This window comes from Danio rerio, chromosome 6, assembly GCF_052040795.2.
Source record: "Danio rerio strain M-AB ecotype USA chromosome 6, GRCz13ab, whole genome shotgun sequence".
NCBI lineage: Eukaryota > Metazoa > Chordata > Actinopteri > Cypriniformes > Danionidae > Danio > Danio rerio.
In genome coordinates, this window is record NC_141026.1 from 20,988,596 (window position 1) to 21,000,483 (window position 11,888).

At 37.3% G+C, this 11,888-nt stretch overlaps 1 long non-coding RNA gene across 1 annotated transcript; it reads left to right on the plus strand.

Moving 5' to 3' along the window:
- Window positions 1-8,537: 8,537 nt before the first annotated feature.
- LOC147843492 (uncharacterized) lies at window positions 8,538-10,190 on the plus strand. Its single transcript, XR_015494453.1, has 4 exons — window positions 8,538-8,610; window positions 8,725-8,901; window positions 9,196-9,246; window positions 9,373-10,190. It is a non-coding gene; the product is annotated as an uncharacterized LOC147843492 (long non-coding RNA).
- Window positions 10,191-11,888: the final 1,698 nt, after the last annotated feature.

Genomic DNA, 11,888 nt, shown 5'->3' on the forward strand with positions numbered 1-11,888 from the left:
TGTCGACCACCTGATAGTGTCACAGAAGAGGACATTGGTTCATCTTTAGACTGCGAAGGGCTGGAATCTGATAATACCACGGTAAAAGGTAAGCATGAAGCAAATAATTAAGGCATTGACAAGCAAGGTAATGTTCTTTCCGATAGCTAAACATTCACCAACTACCAACTTAGCTACTGTAATTTCAGTTTTACAAAAACCACCTATATTTGCATGAAAAATAGGTATTATAAGGAAAATAATATTATAATTGAGGCTATTTAGGTTATTTGTAAATGTGTAACTTGCGCATTACTAGGGAAACTACACATGACATGTAACATATATATAGTGATTGATATATATATATATATATATATATATATTATATATATATATTTGTATATATTAGTGCTGTCAATCGATTTAAAAAATTAACTAATTAATCACACTTTTTTTTAAACTTGATCATGATTAATCACATTAAAAAGAATGAAACTTATAATTTTGGCTATTCAAATGTAAATTTATTGTAAACACAAGACAACAATTACATAAATTAATAATATAATTATTTAATAGAATTTTTGTTTAACTAGTAACACAGATTTATTTATGTAAACAACATACCCACAATAAACCATCAAGATCCTGGCTTGACAGCCATATTTATTAAAGAAATAAAAACACAGGCATGTTATTGCTATTTGAATTTCAAAAGAATCAATGCCAATAAAAAAAAATTGATTTCCAAGTTAGATTCTAAGTGGACTGCAAAAAAATGCCAAATTACAGGCATTGCAAATATGTAAAATTATATTAATAATAAATTATTGAATACAAACAATTGTACTCATTAAAAAGCTGTATTGCTGTGAGTTAAGAACATTAATTATAAAGCAGAAACAATTTTGCTTAGTCCTCCTTTACATTCAGACAGATGCTAAGACAGTCCAGTCTGTTTACATTATCAGGGGTCAATGTGGACCTTTTGTTTTGAATGATGTGAGCTGAGAGTGAGAACAGGCAGGATCACAAGCAGGATTACTGAATCAGCGTATGCATTTCCGTGCTTATTTTTGTGGCCACTGGTGCTGCGACAAGGACGTAAGAAGCATCAAGCGGTACATCAATGGCATACAGGTATGCGTTGTCTCACACCAAAGCGTGCACAAACAGCACGCAGGACAGGGCAGCCGGAGCAATTCTTTTCAGATTCAACACGCATGATTACGTTCACCAAATTTGCTTAAACTAAGCATTGTAAAGTATGGCTGTAGCCTATTTCACAAGGATTCGGACACAACAACGCAAAGCAGACATTTCACAAAACTTGCATTAAAGCGGGAAACACGTCAAACTTAATGAAACATTGGAGAACGCATGCTGAAAGGCAGAGGAATGCGCTGACTTCACTTACATGGAAACCAATACTCTGATTTTAATATGATTAAGATAATACTCTTATTAAGAGTCCACCATGTAAAAACAGAGATTTTTGATTACCTTAAAGGACCACCCAGTCACGAAATGCTGAGGTTTTTCTTTCCGTTCCCCATGCTTTGCAGCTGAGCGAAAACCTTTCCTCCTAATAGGTCACCTCAACAAAACTTCACCACCCTTTAACCTGGTCTCTCTCACTAGAGCCGCATTTGCACACAGTCAGTCAATTCTCCACAGCAACAGTTAAAAAATGCATCTCCCCCACAATTAGAAGATTAATACCCCAACCCTATTTTTTAATTAATTTCTCACTTTAGTTTTGTAATGTACGGTGACTGAGAGTGTTACGCACTGCAATTTAGGAAAGCACATGTAATTACAAAAAAAAAACCCAGAAAATAAAGAAATGATCTTTATCAATTTGACAGCACACGTGTTGCAAATTCTAACACAAACTGAAAAAAAAAAAAAAAATCAGTCACAACACTTGCAAATATACACGTAACTGTTGGAACTCAAATCAATCAGGCCCAAAAAACTTGTCGCCAAATTGTCTCATTCATTGAACTAACTTGAGGGCTTATACCATCAGGATAACAGAGCGCACGTTGATTTTGACTGTTTTGACCAGTACTTTGGCCGCAGATGTTCTGGTACCCTTCAGCGAGATTAGTAAATGACTTAAATTAAACAAAGGGGCTTTACAGGATTTTCAGAGGAAACTGCCTTACGAGACTTTTGAATGACTCGCGGTCATGCATTGGTAATATGGTACATTTTGCTAGATGTACAATTTCATAGAGATAAAGAAAAATTAATGCATATGAATGAAAGACAATCTCTTAAAATGTTAGAACTAAGGCAAATGTATCTTTGAATAATATGCCATAATTTTCCTTATATGCTGTTTATTCCAACCAACCAAGTTAATCAATGTTATGTTTTAACCGTTATAGCAGATTAAAATTATCTGTATGTGTCTGAAATGTATGATGTCTGGTATTGAATGAAAGCTAGTGACATTTGCAATACGTTGATGTGAATGTAAAACTAGTAGTACAAACAGTATTCATCCTGTAACATTTGATGTAAGATAGTTTTAATCTTGCAAGAGTTTTAGCACGTGAAATCTACATGCAGTCTGTTTCTTATTGACCTTTCCTACGTCATTACAGGGCGTGGCCCCACCCTTCATGGCAGCTGCTCATTGGCAGACAGTGCCATGGCGATGGACCGAACCAGGTCATTTAAAAACACCCTGCAACAAAGAAACTTTGCTTTTTGCATTAGCTGGCTCGCACCTGCTGTTGCTATCTGCCCCCTCTCGGCTGCTCAGACACAGCGCCGCCACGCGATTGGGTCACCACGAACTTCCCGTGGACCCTTAACCTCTTAAGTTTCTGGACCACTGAAACTGCACGAACTTCTGCAAACCGACTCTCAGCAGTCTGTCACCTAGGTAACCCAGAACGACCCACTCAGGAGCGAGGGAATCCCAAGGACGTCACCGAAGCCAACAGCCAATCAGGAGCACTGTGTTTCCCCAAGGCCAGCCGTTGAGGGAGATTCGACTTCCAGTAAAAGGGCGCAAGTAACAAACTTACGTTGTCTCTTGCTGATCTGGTGCAGATTGAGTTAAAGATAAGCCATATCTCTGCTTTTGTGGTTTCTCGGGTGTTATTCTAAGATCTTGTAAGAAGTATTAGAATAAATTTGGGACGGTTGTCAACTCATTGCATCCTCTGAACTGCCTCTGTGTGTATATGTGAATGTGTGTGTGCACGTTTGTTTGTTGTTTGCTTATTATGTAGTTAGTATCATGTATCGTAGTGTAGCTCAGTAAGTCTTTGTTCTTACTTTGTAAGAACTGTGTTCTTGTTTATGAGCTTTATTGCCTCGAGCTATAGATCTTGTTACCTTGCTACTTCGTTTTAAGTGCACTTTGGCAATATTACTAGTAAATATGGTAAAATGTTCAGTCACTGTAATGTTAAAACAGTTGTACAGTTCTTCAACAGCTCTGGAAAACCTTGTTCGAAATACTGGGGGTGCTGGGGGTTATGTATACACGTGCATTTAATGCCAGTTTTATTTCTGTTCTTAACTTTATTTTTCATTTATTTTTTTGCCATTTACGATTTTGATAACACTGGGAAAAATTTAGATTACAAGCTAAATAAACAGGTTATTAAACACATAATTTGAATGTTGACCTCTTTTGTTGCATTTTAAACGTATCTCAGAAAAATGTTTGGTCAGGGCTTCTCTGATTTGTACCGGCTCAGTTTCTGGATTACACAGGGAGTCAACTACCCTTGGAGGTGGTACATAAAGAGATTCAGCCAAAGTTGTATCTTCGTTGTAGGCCTTGATGTGGTTTTTCACATAAGTTATGAAGTGTGCAGCATGTTGATAAAATTGTGGGAACCAGTGATATGTCCACACCGAGACGTTTTGCCAAGGACCTCCAGCGACCCTTTAACCTTTCGAAAACACATTCTACAGTCATCCTGGCTCCACTTAGCGCCTTGTTAAAGCAGCGATGGTCCTCAGTCATGTTGCCAGTCTCTGTGTAACCCTTCATAAGCCCGAACCGAAGTGGGTATGCTGGATCACCTAGCAGCATGATTGGAACCTGGGTGCCTTGGATCTCCTCAGTGATCTTACAATAGTAAAATGAGTAAAAAATTACAAGTAAACTTGACTATGTAAATAAATATAGAAACTAAATAAAGTATCAAATTTGAGTAAAAAGTAATTAGAAACTAAAACTGAATGACAACACAATGACAAGTAATGTGATTACAAAAAAGCAGGGGTAGTCAAGACATAATTTTACTTTTTATGCACAGTCTACCTTGAAATATTAATAATATGCGTTCAAATTGATAGTTTATTTATACAACTTGACATTAACACTTGTAGGCAGTTTAGATGAAGAAAAATACTCACATTTGGGAAGAGGACTCTGCTTTCTGCTTTCTCGTAAATTATGGAATTCCGAAGAACCCTGGAGTCGTGTACACTTCCTGGCCAGCCGATGTTGATGTTTGTGAAACTATTCGGGGGATAAACTGAATACAACGCAACGACTAAGGAAAGAGAGTGTGTAAAATGTTACATAAGTCGGGAAGTGACGACAACAAGGTAGGTAACATTAAATATAACTGTCCCTACCAGAATTTGTGGTCCACAATGGTTTGTTGTATCATTGAATGCTATCCTTACGATTAAAATAATCTGTGTGGTTTTCCGGTGGTGCCATGACAGGGATGTGGCTCCTGCTGATAGCCCCCGCGCACTAAGGAAAACTTCAGTGATTCTAAAAACCTTGAAAGATTGACTGGAGTTGCTCCTTTTCTGGAAGCTTGATGTTTTCGCGCATCATCTCGTCTCGCACTACTTGGCAAAACTCCCGGACTATAAGGCATACTGACGCATCACTTATGCCCAATAGATTTCCCAGTGTGTGATAACCAGTGACGGTGGCAAGCCACCACACTGCGACGCTCTTCTGCACAGGTATTGCTCTGTAAAAAATTGGTGTCCTCATGACAGCCTCAGTGATAGTCGCTGACACATCATATCAAACGTTTCTCGCCTCATACAAAATTTGCTGACCCACTGTTCTTGACCCCACATTCCAAGCACTTGATCCCACCAGTCACGAGATCTTCCATCCAAACGCCTCTTTGTACTGTTGCAATGATAAATGCAACATTCGCCCAAGCTGCCACAGCTCTTCTCTTTTTTTTTTGCTGTACAATTATTGTTTTGCTTTCCTTTAAATATGGTATGGAAAGCAAAACATTGTACAATCATCTCAGATTCATCCATTGCATTGAGTTGAATCTCGTGCCATTTTCAGCAACGTCACTGCGTACTCGCTCACTTCCTTTTCCGGGCTGTGTGCGTTGCGTTGCTGTGTACAGTATACACAATGAATACGAGTCAGCACCCTGGTCATTGCCCTTTTGCCATGTGCTGTGTAAATGCAGACGATCGGATACAAGTCAGTTTTAAAAGATGATGTAAGCGGATCATCAAAAAATTCAGATACAGTCACAAAATTGGAATTGACCATCAAGATCCGCAGTGTAAATGCAGCCTTAGTCAACCATACCTGTGTAAGTTTGAAGTCAGGATCTCCCACAAGTAATTCAGCTAAAGTGTTTGGAGCTGGACACACTGGACACACTTGCTTCCATAAAAATTTAGGTCCCGTCATCCAGTTTGTTGATCCCAGTTGTGAAATGAGGTTGCCTCTAGAGGCATGGTCAGCAGGATTTTGAGATATGTTGACAATACCACTGGCTTGTATTTGAGATTTCTTTGATCAACTGAACATGATTAGCAACAAACACATGAAACCTTCTTGCTTCATTATAGACATATGCAAGGACAACTTGTGAATTAGTCCAAAAGAACTCTTGATCAATTTTCATTTCCAGTTCAGCTTTTAGAAAAACAGTGTAACAGAAACCACAGCAGCAGCCAACTCCAGTCTTGGAGTATTCTTGATCTTTATAGGTGCCACTTGAGCCTTGGTCATTACCAGACAACAATTTACTTCATCTCTGTCACTCTTGAATCTTAAGTAAGAACATGCATCATAACCAAAGTTGCTTGCATCTGAGCAATGGTGTAACTCTGTCCAAACAATCTTACTAAAGAATGGAGGATGGTAACATCTTGGAACAGTAAAATATCTATTTTTATCTATTTTCTAAAGTAATTATTTTTTCCACTCCTCTCACCTAGGAATTAATTCACCAGGGAGAGAAACGTCCAATTCCAGTTCTCTGACAGAGCTCCTGCAAAACACACTTCAAAAGGAAAGGCTCAACAATGGGATCATTTAAAGAGCCCCTATTATACATGAAATAGGGTCATATTTTGGTTGAAAGGGTCTCTAACAACAGTCTAATATCCATGCAAGGTTAAAAACACTTTCATGGTCTTATAATCTGCATTTATTTTCACCTAATTATTCCAGCGACTCCCATATGAATCGTTCAGTGATTCATTTGTTCCCAAACCCTTTCTTAGCGCAAAGCTAATCTGCGCTGATTAGAACGATGACAGCCTGTTGCAATTCGTCGACACTGTCAGCCTTCAGCACGAGACAGAGTGAAATGTCCAGCATTTCAAAATATAAAAGTAGTCACAGTGCATACGCGCTTCATAGTGTAAGGCATGGATTTTGGCTGCCAGTGGGTGAATGTAAATACAGACGATGGACTTGAAAATACCGACGACTAACTATTTTTATGAGCAAAAACTCCAAGAACTGGCAAGGAGATCTCCTAGCACACTCTACCTGCTCTTTTCACACACATGCGCTCACACAAACACACACACATTACGCTCCACCTCAGAGGACAAAACACACACACACAGACACACATTACCCTCCTCCTCAGAGGTCCGTAAACAAAGCAGCATGCGTTGTGATTTCAACGTGGCATTACACACGAAATGAGAATATAGCGAGTTAACCTGATACAGTACACACGGTTACAAGTAACAAATCAAAACTAAATACAATTGCAAGCTAGAGTAAATGAGGTAACAACTTTAATCGCATGTACTTACTCTTGTGAAATGGAGGAAGAAACCGATCCATAATCTGACATAGTCCATCAGTACTCTTTACTAATCCTTACTTTAACAAACAGCCAGTAAAGTCTTCTTTGTAAGCATGTAGTTTCCAGAAGAACTGCTCAAGGCTGGGCTATAATGCTGAGGTTTCATCTTTGGGTAGAAAATAAACTTTCCTTGCCTTGCCTAGAGACTCAATAATATCCATCTGCACAGCGTTACTTCACATTTGACTGGTGTGTGTGTGTGGCTTTTTTTCTGTGTTAGTGGGCGGGGCCGCAGGTTTCAAATCTCCCAGGTTTGTGCGCAAAACTACTTGTGTTTAGTGGATATGTATTTGATGAATTTAGTATCAATATTATTTGCAAACACAAACTCGTCATCCACGTGCTCTGTTGATGTTGTTTCTGCAGTTTTACATCCACAAATGAATGGCTTTCCATCTGAGTCTGTGAATTTAAGATTTGCGCAAACATAAACATGTTCGTGAAAACAAATTATATGTTTAGCATTCATGCATCTTAATTTACATGTGCGAAAAGAAAGTTTTGCATTTGCGGATCAGGGACCTGTTTCAGTAAGGAGGTTCAATCAATTCAGAGTTTAAACTTGAACTCTGAGTTGATTTACCGAGTGATTAAAAACTCTTTTGAGTTTTCGGTTTCAGAACAGCTGATCTGAGTTGGGTCAATCAACTTTGAGTAGACCAACTCAGAGTTAAGCGCGCACAATGCGACTATAAAAAGGCATTATCAATGGAGCGCAGATATTACGAGTCACCATGGAAAGATCTGAAAAAAAGAGATTTTTTTTTCTCCAGCGGAACTTGATGTGCTCATGCAAGCCTATAGGAAGTATGAGCTTATATTAAAAAAAAAGCTACACCACTGCATCAGCAAAACAGAGACAGTTAGCATGGGAAAACATAGCTGCTCAAGTTAATGCGTAAGTTAACATTTAAAATATTTAAAGTATTTAAATATTTAAGCATTTTATGTTGAAGTTTTATTTGAAAACGAGGGTAATTTTGCAGCTATTTATTTGAAGCAGATGTTATTGCATTAAATTACATTAAATAGGCTACTGCATAGTTTCTACAACAATTTTTTTACGAAACAAGAATGCATAGGCCTATAACTTTAACTCACTGTTCAGTAGAAATGTTTAATTTAACATTCCCACTTTTACAAACGTTGATCAGTTTAAGATAAACTTTTTAAAATTGACATTTAAAAGTGTGTGCCTGTCTTTTTTTATGAATCGAGTGATATAGGTTTATATGACATTTAGAATGTAAGCAGTATTTAAAAATAGTTTTTAGAAGAGTAGTAATCCCCTAATCTATTTACAGCACATGTCCCAGTCGAAGGTCAGTTTATTTAAGCTAATTATTTATTATAATATATATATATATATATATATATATATATATATATAATTTTTTTTTTTTGCTATAATATGAAAGGTAAAACTTAACTATGGTATTAAATATAAAATATTTGTAATTTTCATGTAGGTGCAATCCTGCAGGCATTAAAAGAACATGGCAGCAGCTGAAAATGAAATATAAAAACATAATTCAATCAGGTAAGGTTTGAGCATGTCATAATTTTTTTTTAACAAATGACATTTATCATGTAAATGCCAATACATGTCTAATGCAGTATTCATGTGGTGCTTTTTTAATGGACGTCTCTTCAGCCAACAGAAAGAAGGCAGAGGCTCGCAAGACAGGAGGAGGCCCTGCACCACCACCCCTTACAAATGCTGAGGAGATGGGCCTGAGTCTGAACACTGGAAGGCCAGTGGCTGAGGGAATACCTACAGGGTGTTCTTCAGAGCCCGTCACTCCCCAGGACACAAGTGCCTACATACAATGTAAGAGGGCTACACGCGCGCACACACACACACACACAGAGATATATATATATATATATATATATATATATATATATATATATATATATATATATATATATATATATATAAATTAATTAATTAATTTACTTTCACTTTTGCATTGGTCTCAATAGATTGTGATGCCAATATCTGCCTTTTGGAGCCTACTTTGTTAACAAATCCCCAGGCAGTTGTAAATATCCTAAATTCTTATGTATTGAGTAGGCTAAGTAATAGTATAAAGTGTGCTCAACCAAATGCTCATTTTCTCAGGATGTAGTGGATGACGACACCATTTCTGCTCATACAGAAGAGCCTATAGAGGTAATGTTTTGTCTGTAGCCATCAAACAATTTTTACAATCAACTCTTCACATTTTTGTGTTCAGTAAGGTATGTAAGTATCTCTAAGTATAAACATATTCTTGTCTTCCCCATCACCACCCTCCAGAGTGAGGAACAACAGGAAGAGGAGGAGGAGGGTCCATCTATTTCTTCTGCGCACATGAACTCAGTTCAGTGATGTACAGTAAATGCCAGAGTTTAATTCAATGGAAGTCATGTACAACATGACATAACCCTAAACTACTGTGTTTTCAGTTACCAGTAAAGCAGTTATATAGGCTGCATCTGCTAAAACAAATCGAAAAAAGTAATCAAGAAATTATATACTTGGATCGGCAGATCCTAAAGAGTGATTTGGAAATCGAGATACTCAAACACAAGCTACAGGTAAGGTGTATATTGTGTTTTAGTGGATTATACTTTTAAAAGAATATAGAAATTTAACAGTTGCATTTTAATTTGTAGGAAATAAAGAAGACCAAATAAATTGTTGTAACTTGTTGATTTATTTCTTTAATTATTTTTTTTATTTTTGTGGTGGCTGATTTAATTTGAAAATGAATGACATATAAGGTCTCGGACCACCCTTCCATCCTGGAAATCTGAAGGGTGGATGGGGTCTTCCTCTGGAGCTTGTTTATTTAGGTCAGGATGTGGTTCCCCTCTAAAAATGGCAATATTATGGAGAACTAAACATGCCACAATGATGTCGCAGGCCCTCTCAGGGGTGACCCTGAGGTGACATAGGCACTGGAAACTTGCTTTTAACAGGCCTATAGTCATTTCCACCCTGCCTCTAGTTTTGCAGTGTGCCACATTGAAGCGCTGCTGTGGCCCTTGCTCAGGGTCTGGGTAAGGGGTTAGCAGTGTAGGCTGGCATGGGTAACCCCTATACCCCAGTAGAAAGCCGTCAATCTCCCCAGTAAAAAAAAAAAAATACACATTGGTTTAGTACTGAATTGAAATGCACAAGTGTGTAGTTAATACATTTACTTACCACTTTGCAGTCTGTTGCTTAGGGTACACTCACAATATATTCGTGAGTCATGAACAGAGCCAGGCCACTTGGCTTCAACATTAGTGATAATATCACATCACATATGATCTTCACAGTGGAAAGAATAAGATATATGAGATATAGTATTGCTATGTGGTGTTTCAACAATTTAAACTGCATAACTCAATGTACATGCACATTAAAAGTGTGGATTGACTTTTTTGTTAACATAGTCTGACTCATTTTCAGTTGGTGCAATGATGTGTATATATGAGCCGTCAATGGATCCAACCACATTGGGCAATCTTAGAAAGGTAAAAAGGTAATTTTAAATAATACAATACTTTCAGAGGTCACAGCAAAATGTTATGAACTGAAATATATATATATATATATATATATATATATATATATATATATATATATATATATATATATATATATATATATATATATATTAGGGATGTGCGGAGCAGCCGGTATTTGTATTTGTATTTGTTAAGGGGGAAAAGTATTTGTATTTGTATTTGTATTCGAGTAAAATTCAAAATGGCGCAAAAATATATATTTTTTTCTATTACACTTCTAATTTACGTTATAGTGAAAGTATTGTTTAATTATACCCATTATATAAATTATAGATATGCAATATTGGTTGTTGTTTTTGAACATGTGACAAGAAATGTCATTGAAAAGAAAATAACATAGAAGCCATTATCTCACCCATGGTTAAACCAACAACTAATAAAATACCATTGTAAATATTATGAACCCCACCACCACCGTTCTTGTTGAAGGACACTGAATAGACAGAATAAAAACAAATAATATTTTAAAAAACTGTTCTTCTTCTGAAAGAACTTCTTTCCAATGCACAGAATTCCAAAAACTAAAATTAACTAAATAAATCTAAATAAAACCCTGCCTGGGAGATCTGGCAGAACAAAAGTATTCTATATAATACTAAAAGATACAGCCCTGCTATTGTCATCTGGCAGAATGTGGCTGTGTTGATGGTTTGGTGCTTGTGGAGGATTTAGCAGAACATAGCTGTGCTGATTGAGGGGATTGATGCTTGTGGGGGGTTCACAGACAGTATCAGGAGAGGATGCTTTTAGTGCATGTGATAATACATTACATAGAAGGTTGCGCAGTGGCACAGTGAGTACCACTGTCGCCTCACAGCAAGAAGGTTGCTGGTTCGAGCCTCGACTGGGTTCTCCCCATGTTGGCGTGGGTTTCCTCCGGGTGCTCCGGTTTCCCCCACAGTCCAAACACATGCAATATAGGTGAATTGGGTAAGCTAAATTGTCCCTATTGTATGTGTGCGAAAGAGAGTGTATGGATGTTTCCTAGTGCTGGGTAGCAGCTGGAAGGGCAGCCACTGCGTAAAACATATGCTGGATAAATTGGTGGTTCATTCCACCGTGGCAAACCCAGATTAATAAAGGGACTAAGCCGAAAAGAAAATGAATGATTATGCATAGAAGATGTTGACAGATGTTTAATATCTCTGCCTCTGCTGATTTCACTTTTGTAAACATTATACAGTATCACTTTGTTTTATCTGCAGCACCACTGACTGTAAAATGCTTCCACAAAGAACATGAAGTTTTATTTTTTTT